Raw genomic sequence first — 27,666 nt, 5'->3', positions numbered from 1 at the left:
TCACTGGCAAGTCTGACGAGTCCTCTCCTGCCTGGGATTCCTCCGATGCATCCTTGAGTGTAACGCCTACTGCTGCTGGCGCTGCTGTTGTTGCTGCTGGGAGTCGATCGTCATCCCAGAGGGGAAGTTGGAAGACCACTTGTACTACTTCCAGTTTGCAATTGACTGTCCAACAGTCCTTTGCGAGGAAGATGAAATATCACAGCAGTCATCCTGTTGTAAAGCGGATAACTCAGGCCTTGACAACTATGTTGGTGTTAGACGTGCGTCCAGTATCCGCCGTTAGTTCACGGGGAACTAGAGAATTGCTTGAGGTAGTGTGCCCCCGTTACCAAATACCATCTAGGTTCCACTTCTCTAGGCAGGCGATACCGAGAATGTACACGGACGTCAGAAAAAGAGTCACCAGTGTCCTAAAAAATGCAGTTGTACCCACTGTCCACTTAACCACGGACATGTGGACAAGTGGAGCAGGGCAGACTCAGGACTATATGACTGTGACAGCCCACTGGGTTGATGTATTGCCTCCCGCTGCAAGAACAGCAGCGGCAGCACCAGTAGCAGCATCTCGCAAACGCCAACTAGTTCCTAGGCAGGCTACGCTTTGTATCACCGCTTTCCAGAATACGCACACAGCTGAAAACCTCTTACGGCAACTAAGGAAGATCATCGTAGAATGGCTTACCCCAATTGGACTCTCCTGGGGATTTGTGGCATCGGACAACGCCAGCAATATTGTGCGTGCATTACATCTGGGCAAAAATTCAGCACGTCCCATGTTTTGCACATACCTTGAATTTGGTGGTGCAGAATTATTTAAAAAATGACAGGGGCGTGCAAGAGATGCTGTCGGTGGCCAGAAGAATTGCGGGCCACTTTCGGCATACAGGCACCGCGTACAGAAGACTGGAGCACCACCAAAAACACCTGAACCTGCCCTGCCATCATCTGAAGCAAGAGGTGGTAACGAGGTGGAATTCAACCCTCTATATGCTTCAGAGGATAGAGGAGCAGCAAAAGGCCATTCAAGCCTATACATCTGGCCACGATATAGGCAAAGGAGGTGGAATGCACCTGTCTCAAGCGCAGTGGAGAATGATTTCAACGTTGTGCAAGGTTCTGCAACCTTTTGAACTTGCCACACGTGAAGTCAGTTCAGACACTGCCAGCCTGAGTCAGGTCATTCCCCTCATCAGGCTTTTGCAGAAGAAGCTGGAGGCATTGAAGGAGGAGCTAAAACAGAGCGATTCCGCTAGGCATGTGGGACTTGTGGATGGAGCCCTTCATTCGCTTAACCAGGATTCACGGGTGGTCAATCTGTTGAAATCAGAGCACTACATTTTGGCCACCGTGCTCGATCCTAGATTTAAAACCTACGTTGTATCTCTCTTTCCGGCAGACACAAGTCTGCAGAGGTTCAAAGACCTGCTGGTGAGAAAATTGTCAAGTCAAGCGGAACGTGACCCGTCAACATCTCCTCCTTCACATTCTCCCGCAACTGGGGGTGCGAGGAAAAGGCTACGAATTCCGAGCCCACCCGCTGGCGGTGATGCAGGGCAGTCTGGAGCGAGTGCTGACATCTGGTCCGGACTGAAGGACCTGCCAACGATTACTGACATGTCGTCTACTGTCACTGCATATGATTCTGTCACCATTGAAAGAATGGTGGAGGATTATATGAGTGACCGCATCCAAGTAGGCACCTCAGACAGTCCGTACTTATACTGGCAGGAAAAAGAGGCAATTTGGAGGCCCTTGCAGAAACTGGCTTTATTCTACCTAAGTTGCCCTCCCTCCAGTGTGTACTCCGAAAGAGTGTTTAGTGCCGCCGCTCACCTTGTCAGCAATCGGCGTACGAGGTTACTTCCAGAAAATGTGGAGAAGATGATGTTCATTAAAATGAATTATAATCAATTCCTCCGTGGAGACATTCACCAGCAGCAATTGCCTCCAGAAAGTACACGGGGACCTGAGATGGTGGATTCCAGTGGGGACGAATTAATAATCTGTGAGGAGGGGGATGTACACAGTGAAAGGGGTGATGAATCGGACGATGATGATGAGGTGGACATCTTGCCTCTGTAGAGCCAGTTTGTGCAAGGAGAGATTGATTGCTTCTTTTTTGGTGGGGGCCCAAACCAACCAGTCATTTCAGTCACAGTCGTGTGGCAGACCCTGTCGCTGAAATGATGGGTTCGTTAAAGTGTGCATGTCCTGTTTATACAACATAAGGGTGGGTGGGAGGGCCCAAGGACAATTCCATCTTGCACCTCTTTTTTCTTTCATTTTTCTTTGCGTCATGTGCTGTTTGGGGAGTATTTTTTTGAAGGGCCATCCTGCGTGACACTGCAGTGCCACTCCTAGATGGGCCAGGTGTTTGTGTCGGCCACTTGGGTCGCTTATCTTAGTCACACAGCTACCTCATTGCGCCTCTTTTTTTCTTTGCGTCATGTGCTGTTTGGGGAGTATTTTTTTGAAGGGCCATTCTGCGTGACACTGCAGTGCCACTCCTAGATGGGCCAGGTGTTTGTGTCGGCCACTTGGGTCGCTTATCTTAGTCACACAGCTACCTCATTGCGCCTCTTTTTTTCTTTGCGTCATGTGCTGTTTGGGGAGTATTTTTTAAAAGGGCCATCCTGCGTGACACTGCAGTGCCACTCCTAGATGGGCCAGGTGTTTGTGTCGGCCACTTGGGTCGCTTATCTTAGTCACACAGCTACCTCATTGCGCCCATTTTTTTCTTTGCGTCATGTGCTGTTTGGGGAGTATTTTTTTCAAGTGCCATCCTGTCTGACACTGCAGTGCCACTCCTAGATGGGCCAGGTGTTTGTGTCGGCCACTTGGGTCGCTTATCTTAGTCACACAGCTACCTCATTGCGCCTCTTTTTTTCTTTGCGTCATGTGCTGTTTGGGGAGTATTTTTTTGAAGGGCCATCCTGCGTGACACTGCAGTGCCACTCCTAGATGGGCCAGGTGTTTGTGTCGGCCACTTGGGTCGCTTATCTTAGTCACACAGCTACCTCATTACGCCTCTTTTTTTCTTTGCGTCATGTGCTGTTTGGGGAGTATTTTTTTGAAGGGCCATCCTGCGTGACACTGCAGTGCCACTCCTAGATGGGCCAGGTGTTTGTGTCGGCCACTTGGGTCGCTGAGCTTAGTCACACAGCTGCCTCATTGCACCTCTTTTTTTCTTTGCGTCATGTGCTGTTTGGGGAGTATTTTTTTGAAGGGCCATCCTGCGTGACACTGCAGTGCCACTCCTAGATGGGCCAGGTGTTTGTGTCGGCCACTTGTGTCGCTTAGCTTAGTCACACAGCGACCTTGGTGCGCCTCTTTTTTTCTTTGCGTCATGTGCTGTTTGGGGAGTATTTTTTTCAAGTGCCATCCTGTCTGACACTGCAGTACCACTCCTAGATGGGCCAGGTGTTTGTGTCGGCCACTTGGGTCGCTTAGCTTAGTCACACAGCTACCTCATTACGCCTCTTTTTTTCTTTGCGTCATGTGCTGTTTGGGGAGTATTTTTTTGAAGGGCCATCCTGCGTGACACTGCAGTGCCACTCCTAGATGGGCCAGGTGTTTGTGTCGGCCACTTGGGTCGCTTATCTTAGTCACACAGCTACCTCATTACGCCTCTTTTTTTCTTTGCGTCATGTGCTGTTTGGGGAGTATTTTTTTGAAGAGCCATGCTGCGTGACACTGCAGTGCCACTCCTAGATGGGCCAGGTGTTTGTGTCGGCCACTTGGGTCGCTGAGCTTAGTCACACAGCTGCCTCATTGCACCTCTTTTTTTCTTTGCGTCATGTGCTGTTTGGGGAGTATTTTTTTGAAGGGCCATCCTGCGTGACACTGCAGTGCCACTCCTAGATGGGCCAGGTGTTTGTGTCGGCCACTTGTGTCGCTTAGCTTAGTCACACAGCGACCTTGGTGCGCCTCTTTTTTTCTTTGCGTCATGTGCTGTTTGGGGAGTATTTTTTTCAAGTGCCATCCTGTCTGACACTGCAGTGCCACTCCTAGATGGGCCAGGTGTTTGTGTCGGCCACTGTTTGTGTCGGCCACTTGGGTCGCTTAGCTTAGTCACACAGCTACCTCGGTGCAAATTTTAGGACAAAAAATAATAATGTGAGGTGTGAGGTGTTCCGAATAGACTGAAAATGAGTGGAAATTATGGTTATTGAGGATAGTAATACTTTGGGATCAAAATGACCCCCAAATTCTATGATTTAAGCTGTTTTTGAGGGTTTTTTGAAAAAAACACCCGAATCCAAAACACACCCGAATCCGACAAAAAATTTTCGGTGAGGTTTTGCCAAAACGCGTCCAAATCCAAAACCCGGCCGCGGAACCGAACCCACAACCAAAACACAAAACCCGAAAAATTTCCGGTGCACATCACTAATAAAGACATGTAGAATACTCAAGTGTTTGTAAAGTCACAGCGCTGTCTACAGGCGACTGTGCAAGGGACACTTTGCCCTGCAGTCCCAGAGACCAGCCGCAGCTATGCCAGCATCTCAGTCAGGTAGTGAGGGAAACTGTGAGGCAGCTCCAGGGTGGGAAAATCTGCAGTAGATGGCGCCCTGGGCCGGGGGAGGGGCTACAGGTCAAGCGTCGGCTCCCCTATGCTGGTCCTCACTGCCTGGTACTACAGAGTCTTATTAAAATGGCGTTAGTACACCCGACCTGGCGGTCTAGTGGGGTCCCTGCTCGGTGACAGTGTCCACGCCAGTGTCGCGCTCTGTCTGCCTAGATCATGACAGGAACGCGATTTAATGGTGGGTCCTGCCTGGGGGACCCTCTTACCTCCTCCACGTAGCAGCCACGTGAACCAGGAAAGCGTCTGCGACCGCGTGCCTAAATCCGGGAACAGGCTGCGGGACTATGCAGTGCCGCTTGGGAGGAGATGGAGCCGCAGCATAGTGTGTCACACTGACATATCAGCACTACAGCCCATGAAGTCTTCTTAGAAGTCTTCTTAAGTGACTTGCTGCTGCAGGCACCAACTCGAAACTGTGCTCCAGTGCCTGGAGGCGGGGTTTATAGAGGAGACCCTATTGCATCCTGGGACAGCCTAAAGCTTTAGCCTGTTGGTGCCTCTGGATCAAGATCCACTCTACACCCTGATGTTTCCCTGTGGAACACAATGTACCCTGCTGCAGAAATATGTATATGTAATATACTGTATATACAGTATCTTGTTTTATGCTTGTCTAAAGCCTAAGCATGGTGTTACAATAAATGAGAACACAGACACCAAAGAGCACAAGAGTTAGTGATAATCTTATAAGAGTACTTTCACGTCTCGCTGAAAACCCCTTCCCTTCCAAATGTCCTAGATTCTGTTTTGGAGGGATTCATGTGCCTCAGGAACTGGTTAATGTACGTAGTTGCATCCAGAGACATAAAAAGGGCAGGGCCAGCGGGGCTCGTGCCTTTGGCGCCATGTCAGATCCAGTAGATGGGGCGCTGCCGGCTAGGGCAGTGTACACCCAGTGGAGTGTATGCCGCATTCACCTGCCCTTGATCTGCGTTGCTGCCTACCAGCAGATTTGGACATGGCTGCCAGGTTAATCCCCTGTGGGCCCTACTACTTTGGAGCTCCATCCACTATCATGGGTGTGGCCTATGCAGGCTTGAGCTGGTCCCTATCAGCAGGGCTGCCAAGAGAAAACCTGGGCCCTAATACAACAACTTCCTGTAGCCCCGCGCCCCCCCTGGAGGGGTTGTGAGCACAGCATGCTGGGGACATGGTCACACCTCTTTGGGGGCCTGTCTAGCACGTGAGAAGCACCAACTCACAGGAGCATGGCATGCCAGGGCAGTAGAGAGCCTAACTGGGCCTAGGTACTTTTCAGGGGGATGGCCTAATCACAGGAGGCATGGCCATGCACCCTTATAAAAAATACAGATAAAATTGTATTTTAAGCACTTCACTGGTCACATGGCAGCTCAGCACACAGCAGTGTATACTGAGCAGAGAAAAAAAGCTGCAGCTGTTCCAGTTAAGGGGGGGGGAGGGGGGAAGGGGGGTGCTGCGACCACCACTGGGCCCCCTTATCAGACCTGGGCCCAGATAATTTATACCCCCCTCTCGACCCCACTGCCTATCAGACATCAACAGCAGTGCCGTTGCAGTGCTATGTTTAGCAGAAGCACTGTCTTTTACATACACAGGGGCGGATTCAAATCATATCGCACCTTCTATCTCCCGCCTAAAGTGACGGGAGATAGTGGGGCAATATTAAAATGTGCCCCGTTTTCGCGCTGATTGCGCTCATTACAGTCTTATGTAGGTGCGTCAAGTGCCTAAACCCAACTAGTAGTAGTAATGGGCGCAATCGTAAAGAGACCCATTTGGGCACCCAAACGGGTCTCTTTACACGCATTTCAGCTCGCTACCTCCGGAGGTAGCGAGCTGAAATAAAGTTGTCATGCCCGTCTGCAGTAACATTAGAATTCCGCCGGTGGGCGCGATAGGGGGTGGGAGGGAGCGAGGAACATTTGAATCCTGCCCACAGTGTGACAGAGGCAGCAGGAAAAATAACTGCAGCTCTGACCATTTCTGGATGCAGACAGGTTGACCAGTGACAAGAGGGGGTGCTTTCCATTCTGGTGCCTTACATCATGCAGCTCAGCTGAAGCACCGGCTATTATACAAGTGAGTGACCTAGCTGATCTCCTCGGTGGAGGGGACGGGACTGGCTGCAGTACTGACTGATTGTGCTGGCAGTACCTTAATGCATATTGCCGGGGCACCAGCTATATTACTACTCACTTCACAGATACTGAGTACTGACAAAGCCTCCTCTTCCTGCTCCACCCTGAGTCCCTGCCCCTCCTTCTTATCTCTTCACCTTATCTCCAGAGCTCTGCAACTCTGGAGTCTGAAAGACCTTCAAAAATAAGTAAGTGTCTGGGAAGGGAAAAAAGGGATGTAAGTGTTTTTTAATTTCATTTGTGGAAGGGGGGATATAATGTATACTATTACCATGTGTGTGGGGGGATGTAAGAATACTATCATGCATGAGCAGGGGGTGATGTAAGGGTATACTATTGTCATGTGTAGACAGGGAGGTGCTAAGGTATACTCTTGTGATTAGTGGGCAGGGGGTGTAAGTGGGTACTCTTGTGATTTGTGGTCAGGGGGTGTGAGTATATTACTACATACCCTCCAACATCTTACACAGAAAAATCGGTACAAATCCGAAAAAGGGGCGTGACCGCGGGTAAAGGGGGGCGTGGCTACGCCCCTTTTCCTATACTTTCAATGATAGTTTGGAGAGGCAAAAATCGGTACAGACCATAAAAAAAAGGTACTGTACCTATTAAAAAGGTACAGTTGGAGAGTATGTTACTAGTGTACATTATGTTTAATAGGCAGGGCGGTGTAAGTTTATACTATTGTGATTAGTGGGTAGGGGGTGTGAGTGTATATTGTTGTCATTTGTGGGGAGTGGGGTGTAAGTGTATGCTATTGTTATGTGTGGGTGGGGTGTAAGTGCATATTATTTGTGGGCAGGAAAATGTATGTGATAAATGTATATTATTGTTTGTAGGAGGGGTGGGTGTACAAGAGTAATCAGCAAGGGTGGGAGTAAAAGGAAAAACCTATAATCCTAAATACTGCAGTCACCCACTGTGTCCTCTCCTGCCTCTCTTCCTATACTTACTCTCACACCTCCCAACATTTCTGATGGGGATGCGGGACATCTGTGCGGCAAAGCTGCGCCCATCTATGAACAAGGGGAGTCACAGAAGGGGCATGCCCAGCACTCTGTGAGCTGCTGGCATTTTCCCTCTGTCTCCAGTAAATAGTTTATTCACTGCTACTCTGCTAAGCAGAGTACTGAGTGACAGGAGCCTCCCAACTGCCCCCCGCCCCCAACTGCGGGACACTGCGGCCCGTGGGTGGGACAGTCGCAAGAAAATGGGACTGTCCCGCGAAAATTAGGACAGTTGATATGTATGTACTCTGGCTCTAGCCTGGTCCCTCCTCAGCTGCTGTCATTACACACCCTTCACTGCCAGAAGCACCTTATCCTTCACACCACTTCAATGGGCCCCAACCACTGCATTTTCCTGGTTGCCCCTTAGTGACCCATTCCGACATTGCCCACCAGTCCTCCAGTGAAAAATTACTAACCAACAAGTAACGTCATTTTACAGGCTGTGTTTTAAAAAATGACAGAAGTGTGATTGGTTGGCACTTTGTCTCTCTCCAGGCATTGAAAAAGTTCCCCCCATAAGTTTTCAGTTTTATAAGAGCTGCACTTTCCCTGCTGCATTGAAAAAAAAAAAAAATACTGTAAAAATTAGGCATGTGCCCAACTAAAGCTAGACTACATACAAACTGATATGTTTGAAATGTTGTTTTTCAACCACAGAAATAATTGAATCAGAAAATAATTTTAAATGTCTTCAATGAAAATAGGGGAAGTAGAATTTTTGTTTCTGCAGCGGGGTACACTGGGGTTCCACAGGGATAACATAGGGGTGTAGAGTTGGATCTTGATCCTAAGCTCCAACCAGGGCCGGCGCTACCATTAGGCAGCTTTAGGCAGCTGCCTATGGGCGCTGGCCACTGGAGGGCGGCATGCTCCAATTAAATATATTTTACAAAAAAAAAAAATATTTTGATAAGTAAGCCCAGACCAGGGGCGGCCGCGGCGAGGGTTTAGCCTGCCACAGCCGTCAGTCACCTCACCGGCGCCAGTGTATTGATTTCCCTGCTCCATGATGTCTCTAACAGAAATAGACGGAGCTGCGCGTATGAGAGAGCAGGTCAGGAGACGGGCGCCGCCCACACTGACAGCCTAACACGCATCCTAGGCGCCGTCAGCACGAACATGCCGTGCGCTTGTGCGGCGCCCGTCTCCTGACCTGCTCTCTCATACGCGCAGCTCCGTCTATTTCTGTTAGAGACATGGAGCAGGGAAATCAACACACTGGCGTAGGTGAGGTGACTGACGGCTGTGGCAGGCTAGACCCTCGCCGCGGCCGGCCCTGGTCTGGGCTTACTTATCAAAATATTTTTTTTTTTTGGAAAATATATTTAATTGGAGCATCTGAAAGGCAAGAGAAGTCTCCCTATCCCCTCCCTCCCTGCCGCCCCGCGCCTCCCTATCCCCTCCCTTCCTGCCGCCCCACGTCTCCCTATCCTCTCCCTCCCACCCCGCGTCTCACTATCCCCTCACTGCCGCCCCGCGTCTCGCTATCCCCTCCCTCCCCGCCGCCCCGCGCCTCCCTATCCCCTCCCTCCCTGCCGCCCGCGTCTCCCTATCCTCTCCCTCCCACCCCGCGTTCACTATCCCCTCACTGCCGCCCCGCGTCTCGCTATCCCCTCCCTCCCTGCCGCCCCGCGTCTCCCTATCCTCTCCCTCCCACCCCGCGTCTCACTATCCCCTCCCTCCCCGCCGCCCCGCGCCTCCCTATCCCCTCCCTCCCCGCGCATCCCTATCCCCTCCCTCCCTGCCGCCCCGCGTCTCCCTATCCCCTCCCTCCCACCCCGCGTCTCACTATCCCCTCACTGCCGCCCCGCGTCTCGCTATCCCCTCCCTCCCCGCCGCCCCGCGTCTCCCTATCCTCTCCCTCCCACCCCGCGTCTCACTATCCCCTCACTGCCGCCCCGCGTCTCGCTATCCCCTCCCTCCCCGCCGCCCTGCGCCTCCCTATCCCCTCCCTCCCTGCCGCCCCGCGCCTCCCTATCCCCTCCCTCCCTGCCGCCCCGCGTCTCCCTATCCCCTCCCTCCCACCCCGCGTCTCACTATCCCCTCACTGCCGCCCCGCGTCTCGCTATCCCCTCCCTCCCCGCCGCCCTGCGCCTCCCTATCCCCTCCCTCCCCGCCGCTCCGCGCCTCCCTATCCCCTCCCTTTCTGCCGCCCCGCGCCTCCCTGCCGCCCCGCGTCTCCCTATCCCCTCCCTCCCACCCCGCGTCTCACTATCCCCTCACTGCCGCCCCGCGTCTCGCTATCCCCTCCCTCCCCGCCGCCCCGCGCCTCCCTATCCCCTCCCTCCCTGCCGCCCCGCGCCTCCCTATCCCCTCCCTCCCTGCCGCCCCGCGTCTCCCTATCCCCTCCCTCGCACCCCGCGTCTCACTATCCCCTCCCTGCCGCCCCGCGTCTCGCTATCCCCTCCCTCCCTGCCGCCCCGCGCCTCCCTATCTCCTCCCTCCCACCCCGCATCTCCCTATCCCCTCCCTTCCACCTCGCGTCTCCCTATCCCCTCCCTCCCACCCCACGTCTCCCTATCCCCTCCCTCCCTGCCGCCCCGCGTCTTCCTATCCCCTCCCTCCCACCCCACGTCTCCCTATCCCCTCCCTCCCTGCCGCCCCGCGCCTCCCGATGTTGGAGTTGCCTACAGCAGCGGCAGCTCCGGAGACAACAGGCAGCGCTGTTACCTCTATTTCCGTGCCCTCAGCATCTCCGGCAGCATCTGCTTCCTCCGGGACTGAGGAACCAGGACCACTAAGGCGAGGGGTGGGGGGAGTTGTGCTTGGTGGCAAGTGTCTGGGCAGCTCACCCCCAGATCACTTGGACTGCAGCTCCCCCCCTTGTGATCTGGGGGCGAGCTGCAGTCCAAGTGATCTGGGGGTGAGCTGCAGTCCAAGTGATCTGGGGGTAAGCTGCAGTCCAAGTGATCTGGGCAAGATCACTTGGACTCCAGCTCACCCCCAGATCACTTGGACGCAGGGACAGGGAAAAATAAATAAAATAAATGTAAAAAAATGATATATTTATATCACAGCTGCCCGCCTCCCACCGCTGACCAGCGCTCACTTCTGCACGCTGCACCGCCATTGAAAGCTGACCACCGCAGACCACAACTGGCGGTGGTCAGAGGGACATCAACGCCTCAGCGAAGAAGGACAGCTTAGTACCGCCGCATCCCCCGCAGACCATGGGCTCATCCGCCACCGACAACCACAGTCCCTTCCGCACCTCCGCTGCACATATCAGGTAATGTTACCCTATGTCCCTGCTGTCACGCTCTCAGTCCCTGCTGTCACTCTCTCAGTCCCTGCTGTCACTCTCTCAGTCCTTGCTGTCACTCTCTCTCCCTGTCCCTGATTTGTGGGTCATACCGTTTGCTATAATGTGAATTTCGGCTCATACCATGTGCTATAATGTGAATTTCGGCTCATACCATGTGGTAAAATCAGAATTTTGGCTCATACCGTATGCTGTAATGTGAATTTCGGGTCATACCGTGTGCTATAATGTGAATTTCGGCTCATACAGTGTGGTAAAATCTGAAATTTTGGGTCATAGCGTGTTCTGTAACGTGAATTTCGGCTCATACCGTGTGCTGTAATGTGAATTTCGGCTCATACCGTGTGCTGTAATGTGAATTTCGGCTCATACCGTGTGCTGTAATGTGAATTTCGGCTCATACTGTGTGCTGTAATGTGAATTTCGGCTCATACGGTGTGCTGTAATGTGAATTTAGGCTCATACTGTGTGGTAAAATATGAATTTCGGATCATACCATGTGCTGTAGTGTGAATTTTGGCTCATACCATGTGCTGTAGTGTGAATTTCGGCTCATTCCGTGTGCTGTAATGTGAATTTCTAGATAGTATAAGAATTTCTAGATAGTATAAGGGGTCCTAATACACTGAAGGACACGCCCCCATTTGAGTGGCCACACCCCCTCTTCCGGAGGCGCGCGCATAATTGCAACCTTCACTTTTCCATACCCCCACTTCAAAATGTCCACTTCGACCACTGTATATGTATGTGTGTGTGTATATGTATATTCAAGTAGGGCATACACACTTGCCGCTGCTCTCCGGGGTTGCGTGGCTGCATCAAGGGAGGAGGTAAGAGGGTCCCCCAGGCAAGACCCGATGGAAATCGCGATCCGGCGCAGTCTTTAGGAGATGGATCGAGTGCGCTGGCGTGGACACTGTGGCAGTACAGGGACCCCACTAGACCACCAGAGCAAAGGGCACAGGTCGGATTACCTCATAATTCGTTTTGCTAAGGCCCGCAGTACCCAGTGGTGAAGTCCAGCAAGGGGATAAGGCTCTGACCTGTAGCCCCTCCCCCAGCCCCAGGCGCCATTTACTGCTAATGTTCCCGCCCTGGAGCTGCATCTCTCTGTCTCCCTCACTCCCTGTCAGCGTTTGGGTGCCATTACACACATGCTGAGCTGACTTTGGGACTGCTGGTCAATGTCTCCTTTGTAAAGCCGCCTGCATCATCAGCGCTGAGCATTTACAGGACACCTAACTATTCTACATATCTTTTAGATTGTGTTAGTTAAGAACATGTGCATACATTCAGAGCTATTTAGTACATGTACCCTGGGATATACATCCAGTCTTTACTGTGCATTGTTATATCTACAGTATATACATATATAGCTTACTTTGTAGTGCAGTTACTTAGTATTGCTAGTCCAGTTCAGTTTTATTGTTTGTTATAATTTCTGCATTGTACATGTGACTGTGTGTGTGTCAGTAGCTGCTGTGTGATTTCCATTCCGTGTATCTCACATATACTGCTATCCCTATATTCTGTACCCTGAAGGGGGTTAAGTTTGTCAGGGTTATCATATAATATAGTGTTTCACAGGATATACTTTTTTGGTAGTTTTCTCTGTGTATTACAGTCACCATATACCTCTTAAATCCTCTGTGTGTGCTCTGCTTGCAGTCACACTATACAGTGGGATTTCTGCCAGGTACTTTGTCTGCTTATATTGTACTATTTTGCCCTACGGTTATGCTTTCATATAATGTCAGCTAAACAGGGTGATAATTCTATGGCTGATCCTGCAACATGCAGTGCTACTACCATGGATGTCTCTGAGGAGAATATTGCAGCTGTTGGTTCAGGTACTGGGGGTTTTATACCCCTCAGTCAGTCTACAGCAATAGGGGCGAATCATGACCCGCCGTGTTCTACATTTTCTACTTTACTGACTACGCTGGTAACTAGACTTGCACCCCCTACGGGACCTCCTGTGCCATTACAGCCACATATTGTCCCTGCAGTTAATCTGTCTTGGGCAGAAACTGTGTCCTCTCAGTTACAGCAATTAAATCAGTCTTTGGCTAAGCAAAATCCTAACCCTCGCCTACCTAAGACTAAGGGGTCATCTAAGCAGGCTATTACTTCCTCACAATCCACATGTTTCAGATACTTCATCTGATGAAGATGGCTCATATACTGACTCCTCAGACACTGATGCAGATGCTTATGATGGGGAATCTATGACACAAGTGGATGTTCCTGACCTCTTGGAGGCTATCAGGCTGATTCTTCAAATTGATGATGATGAAGAACCTCTAGCTCCCTCTAAGAAACCAGATAAGTTCAAGCGTCAGAAAGTTAATAAATTAGTTTTGCCCCACCCTGACCACTTAGTTGACATACGTCAGGAATCCTGGGAGTATCCAGGAAATAAATTCTTCCTGTCTAAAAAGATGCTAGCTCGTTATCCCCTTGCTGCAAAGTTAAGGAAACATTGGGAAACACCACCGCCGGTGGACCCACAAGCCGCGTGTCTGGTGGTGTCCTCTGCTCTGCCTATCACTACCGTCACCTCTCTAAAAGAACCGATGGATAAGCGTGTGGAGAGTTGCTTGAAGTCTATTTACACTCTTGCTGGAGCTGTGCACAGACCTACTATTGCGGCCTCTTGGGTAGCTAAAGCTATTGAGGCCTGGGTTCAGGAATTTGAAACGGAACTACCATCTAATTTTCCTGATAATGCAAAACAGTGTCCTTCATACATTATTACAGCCTCATTATATTCAGAAGGCCGCATCTGATGCAGGTATCCTGGTGACCAAAGCTTTTATACTACGTCTATTCTGGCTCACCGGATCCTCTGGTTACGGTCCTAGTCTGTAGATCTGGACTCTAAAAAGACCTTGGAGGTGATCCCTTTTAAAGGAAACATACTTTTCTCTAACGTCCTAGTGGATGCTGGGGACTCCGTAAGGACCATGGGGAATAGACGGGCTCCGCAGGAGACTGGGCACTCTAAAGAAAGATTTAGTACTACCTGGTGTGCACTGGCTCCTCCCTCTATGCCCCTCCTCCAGACCTCAGTTAGAATCTGTGCCCGGCCAGAGCTGGGTGCTTTTAGTGAGCTCTCCTGAGCTTGCTAATAAGAAAGTATTTTAGTTAGGTTTTTTTATTTTCAGAGAGCTTCTGCTGGCAACAGACTCTCTGCTACGTGGGACTGAGGGGAGAGAAGCAAACCTACTAACTGCGGCTAGGTTGCGCTTCTTAGGCTACTGGACTCCATTAGCTCCAGAGGGATCGAACACAGGACCTGGCCTTGTCGTCCGTTCCCGGAGCCTCGCCGCCGTCCCCCTCGCAGAGCCAGAAGTCGGAAGCCGACAGAAGCAAGAAGACATCGAAATCGGCGGCAGAAGACTCCTGTCTTCACATGAGGTAGCGCACAGCACTGCAGCTGTGCGCCATTGTGCCCACACTACCCACACACTCCGGTCACTGTAGGGTGCAGGGCGCAGGGGGGGGCGCCCTGGGCAGCAATTAGGATACCTCTTGGCAAAAAGACACATATATACAGCTGGGCACTGTATATATGTACGAGCCCCCGCCATTTTATTACACAGACTCAGGACTGAAGCCCGCCGCTGAGGGGGCGGGGCCTTCTTCCTCAGCACTAACCAGCGCCATTTTCTCTTCACAGCTCCGCTGAGAGGAAGCTCCCCAGGCTCTCCCTTGCAGTATCAAGGTAGAAAAAGGGTAAAAAGAGAGGGGGGGCACATAAATTTAGGCGCAAATTATCATAAACAGCAGCTACTGGGTAAACACTAAGTTACTGTGTAATCCCTGGGTTATATAGCGCTGGGGTGTGTGCTGGCATACTCTCTCTCTGTCTCCCCAAAAGGCCTTGTGGGGTCCTGTCCTCAATTAGAGCATTCCCTGTGTGTGTGCGGTGTGTCGGTATGTTTGTGTCGACATGTTTGACGAGGACGGTTACGTGGAGGCAGAACAAGTGCAAGTGACTGTGGTGTCGCCGCCGACGGCGCCGACACCTGATTGGATGGATATGTGGAAGGAATTAAATGATAACGTAAGCTCCTTGCATAAAAGGTTGGATAATCAGTCAGGGTCTCACCCCGTGTCTGATTCTGCAGCTCAGAGGCCGTCAGGGTCTCAAAAGCGCCCACTATCCAAGTTGGTTGACACAGATGTCGACACGGATTCTGACTCCAGTGTCGATGACGATGAGGCAAAGTTGCAGCCTAAAATGACTAAAGCCATCCGATACATGATTATAGCAATGAAGGATGTATTGCACATATCGGAGGAAAACCCTGTCCCTGACAAAAGGGTGTATATATATGGGGAGAAAAAGCAAGAGGTGACTTTTCCCCCTTCACATGAGTTAAATGAATTATGTGAAAAAGCATGGGATTCCCCCGATAAGAAAGTGCTGATTTCCAAAAGGTTACTTATGGCGTACCCTTTCCCGCCAACGGACAGGATGCGCTGGGAATCCTCCCCTAGGGTAGATAAAGCTCTGACACACTTATCTAAAAAGGTGGCCCTGCCGTCACAGGATACGGCCACCCTAAAGGATCCTGCAGATAGGAAGCAGGAAAGTATCCTGAAGTCTGTTTATGCACACTCAGGTACTATACTGAGGCCGGCTATTGCGTCGGCCTGGATGTGTAGTGCTGTAGCAGCATGGACAGATAATCCTTAGACAAGGATACCATTTTACTGACCCTGGGTCATATAAAAGACGCTGTCCTATATATGAGGGATGCCCAGAGGGACATTTGCCTACTGGGCTCTAGAATAAATGCAATGTCAATTTCTGCCAGAAGTTCCTGTGGACTCGGCAATGGACAGGTGATGCCGACTCCAAAAAGCACATGGAGGTGTTACCTTACAAGGGTGAGGAATTGTTTGGGGACGGTCTCTCGGACCTAGTTTCCACAGCTACAGCTGGGAAGTCAAACTTTTTGCCATATATTCCCTCACAGCCTAAGAAAGCACCGTATTACCAAATGCAGTCCTCTCGATCACAGAGAAGCAAGAAGGTCAGAGGTGCGTCCTTTCTGGCCAGAGGCAGGGGTAGAGGAAAGAAGCTGCACAACACAGCTAGTTCCCAGGAACAGAAGTCCTCCCCGGATTCCACTAAATCCACTGCATGACGCTGGGGCTCCACAGGAGCCAGGAGCGGTGGGGGCGCGTCTCCGAAATTTCAGCCACCAGTGGGTTCGCTCACAGGTGGGTCCCTGGGCTATACAGATTGTGTCTCAGGGATACAAGCTGGAATTCGAAGTGATGCCCCCTCACCGTTACCTCAAATCGGCCCTGTCAGCTTCCCCCATAGAAAGGGAAGTAGTGTTAGCGGCAACTCACAAGTTATATCTCCAGCAGGTGGTGGTAAAGGTTCCCCTCCTTCAACAAGGAAGAGGATACTATTACACAATGTTTGTGGTACCGAAACCGGACGGTTCGGTCAGACCCATATTGAATTTAAAATTCCTGAATTTTTATCTGAAAAGATTCAAGCTCAAAATGGAATCGCTCAGAGCGGTCATTGCAAGCCTGGAAGAGGGGGATTTTATGGTGTCTCTGGACATCAAGGATGCGTACTTGCATGTCCCCATTTATCCACCTCATCAGGAGTACCTCAGGTTTTTGTCATTACCAATTCCATTCCAGACGTTGCCGTTTGGCCTGTCCACGGCACCGAGAATATTTACCAAGGTGATGGCGGAAATTATGGTGCTCCTTCGGAAGCAAGGGGTTACGATTATCCCATACTTGGACGATCTCCTCATAAAGGCGAGGTCCAGGGAGCGGTTGCTGATCAGCGTAACACTCTCTCAGGAAGTGTTGCAACAGCACGGCTGGATTCTGAATATTCCAAAGTCGCAGCTGATTCCTACGACGCGTCTGCCCTTCCTGGGCATGATTCTGGACACAAACCAGAAAAAGGTGTTTCTCCCGGAGGAGAAGGCTCAGGAGCTCGTGACTCTGGTCAGAGGCCTCCTAAGACCAAAACAGGTATCGGTGCATCACTGCACGCGTGTCCTGGGAAAGATGGTGGCGTCATACGAAGCCATTCCCTTCGGCAGGTTCCATGCGAGGATCTTTCAGTGGGATCTGTTGGACAAGTGGTCTGGATCGCATCTTCAGATGCATCGGCTGATCACCCTGTCTTCCAGGGCAAGGGTGTCTCTTCTGTGGTGGCTGCAAAGTGCTCACCTCCTCGAGGGCCGCAGGTTCGGCATACAGGACTGGGTCCTGGTGACCACGGATGCAAGCCTCCGAGGATGGGGGGCAGTCACTCAGGGAACTTGTCTGCACATCAATATCCTGGAACTAAGAGCCATATACAACGCCCTGAGTCAAGCGGAGCCTCTGCTTCGAAACCAACCAGTGCTGATTCAGTCAGACAACATCACGGCAGTGGCCCATGTAAACCGCCAGGGCGGCACAAGAAGCAGGGTGGCAATGGCAGAAGCCACCAGGATTCTTCGTTGGGCGGAGAATCACGTACTAGCACTGTCAGCAGTGTTCATTCCGGGAGTGGACAACTGGGAAGCAGACTTCCTCAGCAGGCACGACCTCCACCCGGGAGAGTGGGGACTTCATCAAGAAGTCTTCACGCAGATTGCAAATCGATGGGAACTGCCACAGGTGGACATGATGGCATCCCGTCTCAACAAAAAGCTAAAAAGATATTGCGCCAGGTCAAGGGACCCTCAGGCCATAGCTGTGGACGCACTAGTAACACCGTGGGTGTTACAGTCGGTCTATGTGTTTCCTCCTCTTCCTCTCATACCAAAGGTGCTGAGAATTGTAAGACAAAGAGGAGTGAGAACAATACTCATTGTTCCGGATTGGCCAAGAAGGACTTGGTACCCGGAATTGCAAGAAATGCTCACAGAGGACCCGTGGCCTCTGCCTCTCAGACAGGACCTGTTACAACAAGGGCCCTGTCTGTTCCAAGACTTACCGCGGCTGCGTTTGACGGCATGGCGGTTGAACGCCGGATCCTAGCGGAAAAAGGCATTCCGGATGAAGTTATTCCTACGCTGATAAAGGCTAGGAAGGATGTGACAGCAAAGCATTATCACCGTATATGGCGAAAATATGTTGCTTTGTGTGAGGCCAGGAAGGCTCCTACAGAGGAATTCCAGCTGGGTCGATTCCTGCACTTCCTACAGTCAGGAGTGACTATGGGCCTGAAATTAGGGTCCATAAAGGTCCAGATTTCAGCCCTATCCATTTTCTTCCAAAAAGAACTGGCTTCACTGCCTGAGGTTCAGACGTTTGTTAAGGGAGTGCTGCATATTCAGCCCCCTTTTGTGCCACCAGTGGCACCTTGGGATCTTAACGTGGTGTTGAGTTTCCTGAAATCCCACTGTTGTGAGCCACTTAAGACCGTGGAGCTAAAGTATCTCACGTGGAAAGTGGTCATGCTGTTGGCCTTAGCTTCGGCTAGGCGTGTGTCAGAATTGGCGGCTTTGTCATGTAAAAGCCCCTATCTGGTTTTCCATATGGATAGGGCAGAATTGCGGACTCGTCCGCAATTTCTGCCAAAGGTGGTGTCATCCTTTCATTTGAACCAGCCTATTGTGGTGCCTGCGGCTACTGGTGACTTGGAGGATTCCAAGTTGCTTGACGTAGTCCGGGCTTTGAAGATTTATGTGACCAGAACGGCTGGAGTCAGGAAGACTGACTCGCTGTTTGTCCTGTATGCATCCAACAAGCTGGGTGCTCCTGCTTCAAAGCAAACTATTGCTCGCTGGATCTGTGGCACGATTCAGCAGGCTCATTCTGCGGCTGGATTGCCGCATCCAAAATCAGTGAAAGCCCATTCCACAAGAAAGGTGGGCTCTTCTTGGGCGGCTGCCCGAGGGGTCTCGGCATTACAGCTTTGCCGAGCTGCTACTTGGTCGGGTTCAACCACATTTGCAAAGTTCTACAAGTTTGATACCCTGGCTGAGGAGGACCTTGAGTTTGCCCATTCGGTGCTGCAGAGTCATCCGCACTCTCCCGCCCGTTTGGGAGCTTTGGTATAATCCCCATGGTCCTTACGGAGTCCCCAGCATCCACTAGGACGTTAGAGAAAATAAGATTTTACTCACCGGTAAATCTATTTCTCGTAGTCCGTAGTGGATGCTGGGCGCCCGTCCCAAGTGCGGACTTTCTGCAATACGTGTATATAGTTATTGCTTACTAAAGGGTTATGTTATGTGGCATCAGTTGAGTGATGCTTGTTTGTTGTTCATACTGTTAACTGGGTAAGTTTATCACGAGTTATACGGTGTGATTGGTGTGGCTGGTATGAGTCTTACCCTGGATTCCAAAATCCTTTCCTTGTAATGTCAGCTCTTCCGGGCACAGTTTCCTTAACTGAGGTCTGGAGGAGGGGCATAGAGGGAGGAGCCAGTGCACACCAGGTAGTACTAAATCTTTCTTTAGAGTGCCCAGTCTCCTGCGGAGCCCGTCTATTCCCCATGGTCCTTACGGAGTCCCCAGCATCCACTACGGACTACGAGAAATAGATTTACCGGTGAGTAAAATCTTATTTTTGGGGAAGACCTCAATAAGATTGTTGCTGACTTAGCATTGGCTAAGACTGCATGTCTACCTAGTACTACACCTTCGTCCCTGAAGGCTAAGAGTACTTCCTTTCGATCCTTTCAACCTCCAGGTAAAGCAAAGGGTCAGGCGTACCCAAAACAGGCTCGCACTTCCAAACCCACTAAGCCCAAACCTAAACGTGCCTGGGCTGCCTGTCAGCCTGCTTCCAAAACAGACAAGCCTGATGCATGATGGGGCACAGACCACTTCTGATGCCTGGGTAAGGGAAGTCGTGTCATGAACCGATCACTCACCTCTGCGGGTTCTGGGGTCCGTCCATTGCCGGCGCAGAAGCTCGTGGTGCTGTACGGCCGAGTGGGGATGCGGCGTGGTCAGCGGCAGAGGTGATGCAGGTTCTGGGAGCTGGGAGTGCAGAGACCAAATGGCCAAAGGCACCGCTATGTGTCTGCAGTATAGGAGGTGGCCATGTTAGAGACCAAATGAGCACCTGAGAGCACTTGTGAAACACTTGTGGGTGTTAGCCAATCCCGTGCTTGTGCTGCCTTTATGTAGGCTGGGATTATGTTACTCTGAGCCAGTGCTTTGTTGTATCTACTATATGCCCTAGCTCTGTGCTCTCTCCGTGGATTTCCGTTTGATTCCAGTGGTCCAGATATCACCTCCGCTCCCAGAGGTCTGCCTGCAGCCTTCACTGCAAAAGATCCACCAGCTCCCTGCTGTGCTGTCAGTCACTCGCTCTCCCAGTGGCAACAAGTGAATTTCCAGAGTCCTGTCTGCCTACTTCAATCACACAGCCTTTGGAAGATTCTACTAAATTCAGGTGCTCATTTAATCAGCTCCCAGTTTAACCCATTCATCACCATTGTCGTCTGCTGCAGTTTCACAGTGCTGTGTTATCATCACAACTCGCAAGTATTCCATTCAGTATTGTATTTTCATTGTTGCTGCGATCAAGGACATTTCTTTACAGCCTTCCAGTTTAATCTTTAAGCTTCAGTACAAGTCTCTACATGTATGCATTTATGTCTGCAATATCCAGTTAACAAACTGTTATCCTTACAGTTTGGCACCAATCATTGCTTCATTTGGACAATTCGTCATTCATTCACAAGCCTGTTTAAAAACTCAGTTATATGAACATTTTTTCAATGCATCTTTAAGACTTTTCCTGCTTATCATTATACCATTCATTGCAATATGTCAGTATATATATGGTGATTAATAATTTTGTCATTTAACTCCTTACTGGAATTGTTGCCTTTAATAAATATATGAAAATGAACTTTCTTCGTCCTCCCTGCTTTCATCATACCCCAGTACCTAAACCTTTGGTTGGTCTAGGGTTAATGGATTCACAAAAACACTTGGCCCTGACAAGTCATCGCTCACGGATACGCCATCTCTTTCAAGAAACGTCCCCCTAGCCAGTTGACAAACATCCCTACGGATCCGGTGAAAGCAAAAACTCTCCATCTGGTGGTGCAATCCCTCCTGGACATGGGAGTGATAGTGCCAGTGCCTCTGACTCAGAGAGGCAGGAGGTACTATTCAATGCTGTTCCTAGTTCCGAAGCCGAATAGTTCTTCCCGGCCCATACTCAACCTCAAGTCTTTGAGCAAGTTTGTGAAAGTTTCCAAATTCCGGATCGAAACTCTTCACTTTATTGTTCTTGCTTTGGAGCTCAAGGACTATATTGTGTCCCTGGACATACAGGATGCTTACCTGCATATACCTATTGCAGTGTCGCATCAGCAATACCTGTGGTTTGCTATTGGCAACCTCCATTTTCAATTTCCAGGCCTTACCTTTTGGTCTGACCACGGCTCCAAGAATTTTCACCAAGGTCATGGCGGTCATGACGGCTCTACTCCACCGTCAGGGTATCAGGATCCTGCCGTATGTAGACGACTTGTTGATCCTGGTGAACTCCCAGAGGTTCTCCTCCATCATCTGGAGCTGACGGTCCAATTCCTGCAAGCCCACAGGTGGCTCATCAACTGGAAGAAATCCTCACTGGTTCCTGCTCAGAGCATGGTACCTGGGGGCGTTACTGGACACACACAACCAACGGTTGTTTTTGTCTCTGGAGAAGGTCCTGAAACTTCAGGACAAGATAAAAGGTTCCTCTCTCATCCACGTGTGTCGATACACTCGGCGATGCAAGTACTAAACCTCATGGTGTCGGCTTTCGATATGGTGGAGTATGCTCAATTTCATTCCCACCCTCTGCAGAAGTTGATACTCTCTGAGTGGGACGGCCTGCCTCACTGGATCAGGACTCACATGGTCTCTTTGACTCTGGAGGTCCGCCTGTCACTGAGCTGATGGCTACAGGAACGGCAATTGAGCAGGGGTCGTCCCATCTGGATCTCCAACTGGGTCCTTTTGACGACGGATGCTGGTCTGCGGGGTTGGGGCGCAGTGTCTCTTCAGGGTCGGTGGACCAGGGAGGAATCTCTCCTCCCGATAAACATTCTAGAATTGCGGGCAGTGTTCAATGCATTGACTCTAGCCCTGCCTCTGGTACAGAACAGGCCTGTTCAAGTACAGTCAGACAACGCCCCCACGGTGGCATACATAAATAATCAAATCGTCACTTGAAGCCGCATGGCAATGATGGAAGTATCAAAAATCCTTTGTTGGGCGGAAGACCATCTGCCAGCCATATCGGCAGTGTTCATTCCGGGAGTCCTCAACTGGGAAGCGGACTTCCTCAGTCGTTAGGACATACAGTACACACAGGAGAGTGGAGCCTTCATCCGGAAGTCTTTCAACTCCTAGTGGACAAGTGGGGCCTACCAGATGTAGACCTGATGGCGTCTCGACACAATCACAAGGTTCCGGTCTTCGGAGCAAGGACAAGGGATCCTCAAGCAGCATTCGTGGACGCCCTGGCAATTCCATGGAACTTTCGGCTGCCGTATGTGTTCCCTCCAGTGTCACTCCTGCCCAGGGTAATAAGGAAGTTCAAGCAAGAAGGAGGAATACTACTTCTAATCCCTCCAGCATGGCCCAGACGGCATTGGTTCTCAGATCTACAGGGTCTCTCGATAGAGCATCCTCTTCTACTTCCGCAATGCCCAGACCTCCTCGTTCAGGGCCCTTGTGTCTACCAGGATTTGGCCCGGCTGGCTTTGATGGCGTGGCTCTTAAAACTTCCGTACTGGGGGCCAAATGATTTTCTGAGGCGGTCATTCAAACTATGTTGAAGGACCGTAAACCGGCGTCTGCTCGGATTTATCATAGGGTCTGGAATTCTTACTTCGCCTGGTGTGCAACTAACCATTATGTCGCATACAAGTTCAGCACTGCCAAGCTTTTGGCTTTCCTGCTACAAGGCCTGGACTTAGGCCTTCTGCCTTGTTGATCTGGTTTCAGAGAAAAATTGTGACTCTGCCTGATGTTCATACATTCGTGCAGGGTGTTTTGCGGATTCAACCTACCTATGTCCCGTCTGTGGCTCAACGGGATTTGTTGGTTGTTCTGGACGCCTTACAAGAGTCTCCGTTTGAACCGCTTGAGTCTGTGGACCTTAAGTGGCTCACTCTTAAGGTCTTTTTCTTGCTGGCTATTGCCTCTGCTAGACGGGTTTCAGACTTGGGTGCCTTGTCCTGTCGGTCACCGTTTCTGATTTTTCACCATGGCCGGGCAGTTTTTCGAACTCGCCCGGGTTATTTGCCTAAGGTGGTGTCTTTCCACCTTAACCAGGATATTGTGGTTCCGGCATTTACCTCTCCAGGTTTGTTCTCCAATGAGCGGTCTTTGGACGTGGTACGGGCTCTCCGTATTTATGTGAAGAGAACAGCTTCTCTTAGGAGATCTGATTCTCTCTTTATTCTGTTTGGTTTTCACAAACGTGGCTGGCCTGCTAATAAGCAGACCTTGGCCAGATGGATTAGAATGGTGATTGTACATGCTTATGTACAGGCTGGCCTTCCAGCTCCTGCTACCATTAAAGCCCATTCTACTCGGTCTGTTGGACCTTCTTGGGCAGCTCACCGTGGTGCGACCCTTGAACAATTGTGCAAGGCGGCTACGTGGTCCTCAGTGAACACGTTCATAAGGTTCTATGCTTTCGATTCTTCCACCTTCCAGGATGCCTTCTTTGGATGCTGGGTTCTTGTGCCCGCTACAGTGCGTTCCCTTTCCATGAGGAACTGCTTTAGGACATCCCCGATGTTATCCCTATGGAACATCAGTGTACCCCGCTGCAGAATAGGAGATTTATGGTAAGAACTTACCTCTGTTAGATCTCTTTCTGTAAGGTACACTGGGTTCCACAGGGCGCCCACCCTGACACACTTAGCTTCTTTGGGTTTGTATGGCATTAGCCGCTGGTACCTTCTCCTGTTGTGAGATTGTAGTGTATGTGGCTACTAATCGTTGTCGTCTCTCCTACCTGCTACTGCATTGGACTGGTTAACAAAACTAAGCTCCAGTGTCTGGAGGTGGGGATATAGAGGAGGCAGTGCTAAGAATCCTGGGAACAGTCAAAGCTTTTAGCCTGTTGGTGCCTCGGATCAAGATCCAACTCTACACCCCGATGTTATCCCTGTGGAACCCAGTGTACCTCGCAGAAAGAGATTTAACAAAGGTAAGTTCTTTTCATAAACCTCCTTTTTAGCATGTCTGGGAAATAACAAAGTGAGTGTGGTGAGCAACTTTTTATGCCATTCCATGTTTTATAGTACACTAGCATTAATTCATACCTCTCAACATTAGATTGGCACCCGGGACTCCCCTGTGCGGCATAGGGTGTGGCCTTGAGGGAAGGGGGGGTGTCTTTGCAGGAATGAAGCGATTGCAAGCCATTCCCCTGTATTCGTTACTTTGTGGGCATGGCTATCACTCTGATCTGCTGGCCATGCCTCCTGCTCCTGTATTTCCCATGAACAGATGCTGTGAGCAGCAGAGCAGCAAGTGACGGGAACCTCACAACTGCCCCCACCACCACCGCAGGACACTGCGTCCCCGGGGGGTGGGACAGCTGGACAGTCCCAAAAAAACGGGATTGCTCCATGAAAATCGGGACAGTTGGGAGGTATGATTAAATATGGGGCCTAATTCAGACATGATCGCAGCAGCAAAATCTTTCTCTTATGGGCAAAACCATGTGCACTACAGGTGGGGCAGATATAACGTGCAGAGAGAGTTAGATTTGGGTGGGTTATTTTGTTTCTGTGCAGGGTAAATACTGGCTGCTTTATTTTTACACTGTAATTTAGATTTCAGTTTGAACACACCCCACCAAAATCTAACTCTCTGCATATGTTATATCTGTCCCACCTGCAGTGCACATGATTTTGCCCATTAAAGAAAAATGTTTCTGTTTCGGTCAGGTCTGAAATAGGCCCATAGTCTGCTCATATACTGATAGGCTCGTAGCTGCATATTTTTTTTAGGCCTCTTATCAAGATTACTGAACAAGCTCATAATCACTATTGGCCTTATTCAGAGTGCTCAGAATTGAGAATTGAGTCAAATCTAAGTTGTTGTTTTTTTTAGCAAACTGCGCATGCGTCAAGGTCTGCATTGGCAGCTTAGGCAAAACTCTGGGTATCAAATAAATGCTCTGTCTCAGTTGTTTCTCGCTTATGGCTGAATGGACACTATTGGTTGTCAAAGGGGTGTTTGGACATAGAAGCACATGGAGCCAGAGGGAGCTGTGGCATAGTCGGAGGTGCTACTCACTATCAGGGATAGACTGGAGCTCTAAAGCAGCCTGGGCATTGTACTATTGGGCATGTTCATGACTTAAGGGGGCATGCCACGAGTCACAAAGCCCCCGTAACTGTGTGTCATGCAATGCGGCCAGACCAGCCCTTCAGGCCATCAGCCCTTATGGAATTTACCAGAAGGACTAGACAGCAGGTCCGGCCCTGCTCACCATAAATCATACTTGCCTACTTTCGAAAACGTTTTTTAGGGAGATGTGAAAGTAACATCAGTGCAGATATGTACTGCTAGATCTGAGAAGCGTGTCATAAAAATGACTTACATCCAAATGTAAATGAGCCCCATAGTTAGTAAGATCTACTTGTTGAAGAAAAGACACTGATATTTTGCAGGATTTGTTTGTGTATTTTGTTTTACAAGAAATTCCATATACTGTAAATGGCCACAAGAAACCTTATTTAAAATGCATGTAGCCATAGGGATCATTGTGCCTTATAACCAGGGGCAAACGCAGGATTTTTAAAGGGGGGTTTCATATATATATATATATATATATATATATATATATATATATATATATAAAATCATACATACATACATACATACATACATACATACATACATACACGTGTGTGTGTTCCCTGGAGAAGGGTAATAAACGTTGGATATGACGGGCTTCTTAATTGATTTTTACACGATTCCCAGACCGAGGAGTGCCATCATTGCGCTCTCTCTCTCTCTCTCTCTCTCTCTCTCTCTCTCTCTCTCTCTCTATATATATATATATATATATATATATATATATATATATATACACACACACGCACAGCTGTATAGATATAGCGCACATGTATGTCTAACACACGCCTACAGTATATATAGGACACACACACACAGTTACAGTACTATATACAGTATACAGCACACATGTATGTCTCACACACAGTTACAGTATATAGCATACTCACATTGTCTCACAGTTACAGTATATAGCATACTCACATTGTCTCACAGTTACAGTATATAGCATACTCACATTGTCACACACTCACAGTTACAGTATATAGCATACTCACATTGTCTCACAGTTACAGTATATAGCATACTCACATTGTCACACACTCACAGTTACAGTATATAGCATACTCACATTGTCTCACAGTTACAGTATATAGCATACTCACATTGTCACACACTCACAGTTACAGTATATAGCATACTCACATTGTCTCACAGTTACAGTATATAGCATACTCACAGTGTCACACACTCATAGTTACAGTATATAGCATACTCACATTGTCACACACGCACACCTTTTCCACAATAAAATAAAACACAGCCATGTAAAGCAAGAAAATAATAAATAAGCCACTATCATTTATGAAAGCACTCCCCTCCCCGCTGCCCATACCCAGGCATACGAGTCAGACACACTCCTGCAAGTGGAATACAGCAACTGAGTACTGACCCAGCCAACATCAAAGACACCCTCCCATCACTCTCGCAGCCTGGCTCGGTGGCTCCCCCGATATGAGACGAGACACACACCTTTTGGATACTGCAGAGTCCGTGGAGAGTAACCAGCTCTCCCCGAGGGAACTTCCTGAGAGGAGCTCCCTCTACTGTTCAATATGTGGAGACAGCTGCCGCATTATACACACACCCTGCGGAGCTCCTCCATCTCAATAAAAAAAATATGAATTGGGCAGATGTGCGAGGGATCGGCGGGGGGGTTTCCAGGTACTCGGAAACCCCCCCTGCGTACGCGTATGATAACCAATGCAGGGAAATAGCGATGATGATCCCATATGAATGTATATTTCTTTTACGTCCTAGAGGATGCTGGGGTCCACATTAGTACCATGGGGTATAGACTGGTCCACTAGGAGCCACTGGCACTTTAAGAGTTTGAGAGTGTGGGCTGGCTCCTCCCTCTATGCCCCTCCTACCAGACTCAGTTTAGAAAATGTGCCCGGAGGAGCCGGTCACAGCTAGGGGAGCTCCTAGAGCTTCTTTAGTTTTATTATTTTTCTTAGAGTTAGTTAGGCACAGGCAGGCTGCTGGCAACGGCCTCTCTGCTTCATGGGACTTAGGGGGGAGTTGTGTCCGCCCTGAGGGGTCCGAGCCACTATCTCCGCTGACAGGACACTGAGCTTCTGAGGGTGCTGATCGTTAGCCGCCCCAGGCGACCGCTCACTCCTGCAGCATGCCACCACACCCTTACAGAGCCAGAAAATTCTGGTGGCGAGTGAGTCACTGGCCACCCTGGCAAGCGGGGAGCCGGTGTGAAGATGACGGCAACAGGGTGGGAGCGCAGTATCAAGGAGGCTTAGTGGTACATGGTGCGGCGCTGTAAGGGGCGCCCTGAGCCAGCGCCAATACCCTACACTAGTCAACAAGCCTGTCAGGGACCTCATTAACGCTGCCAGC

The 27,666-nt window shown here is 50.0% G+C and overlaps 1 long non-coding RNA gene across 1 annotated transcript in view; it reads left to right on the top strand.

The window, feature by feature from the left end:
• The first annotated feature begins 6,645 nt into the window (after nucleotides 1-6,645).
• LOC134956888 (uncharacterized) overlaps nucleotides 6,646-27,666 on the top strand; it is a 67,200-nt gene continuing 46,179 nt past the window's right edge. Inside the window, exons 1-2 of the long non-coding RNA XR_010186264.1 lie at nucleotides 6,646-6,902; nucleotides 10,742-10,953. This is a non-coding gene — a long non-coding RNA (uncharacterized LOC134956888). The remainder of the gene's footprint in view (nucleotides 6,903-10,741; nucleotides 10,954-27,666) is intronic.

Source organism: Pseudophryne corroboree, chromosome 9 (assembly GCF_028390025.1).
Source record: "Pseudophryne corroboree isolate aPseCor3 chromosome 9, aPseCor3.hap2, whole genome shotgun sequence".
In the NCBI taxonomy this organism is placed as follows: Eukaryota; Metazoa; Chordata; class Amphibia; order Anura; family Myobatrachidae; genus Pseudophryne; species Pseudophryne corroboree.
This window is presented reverse-complemented; position numbering and strand designations above follow the sequence as displayed.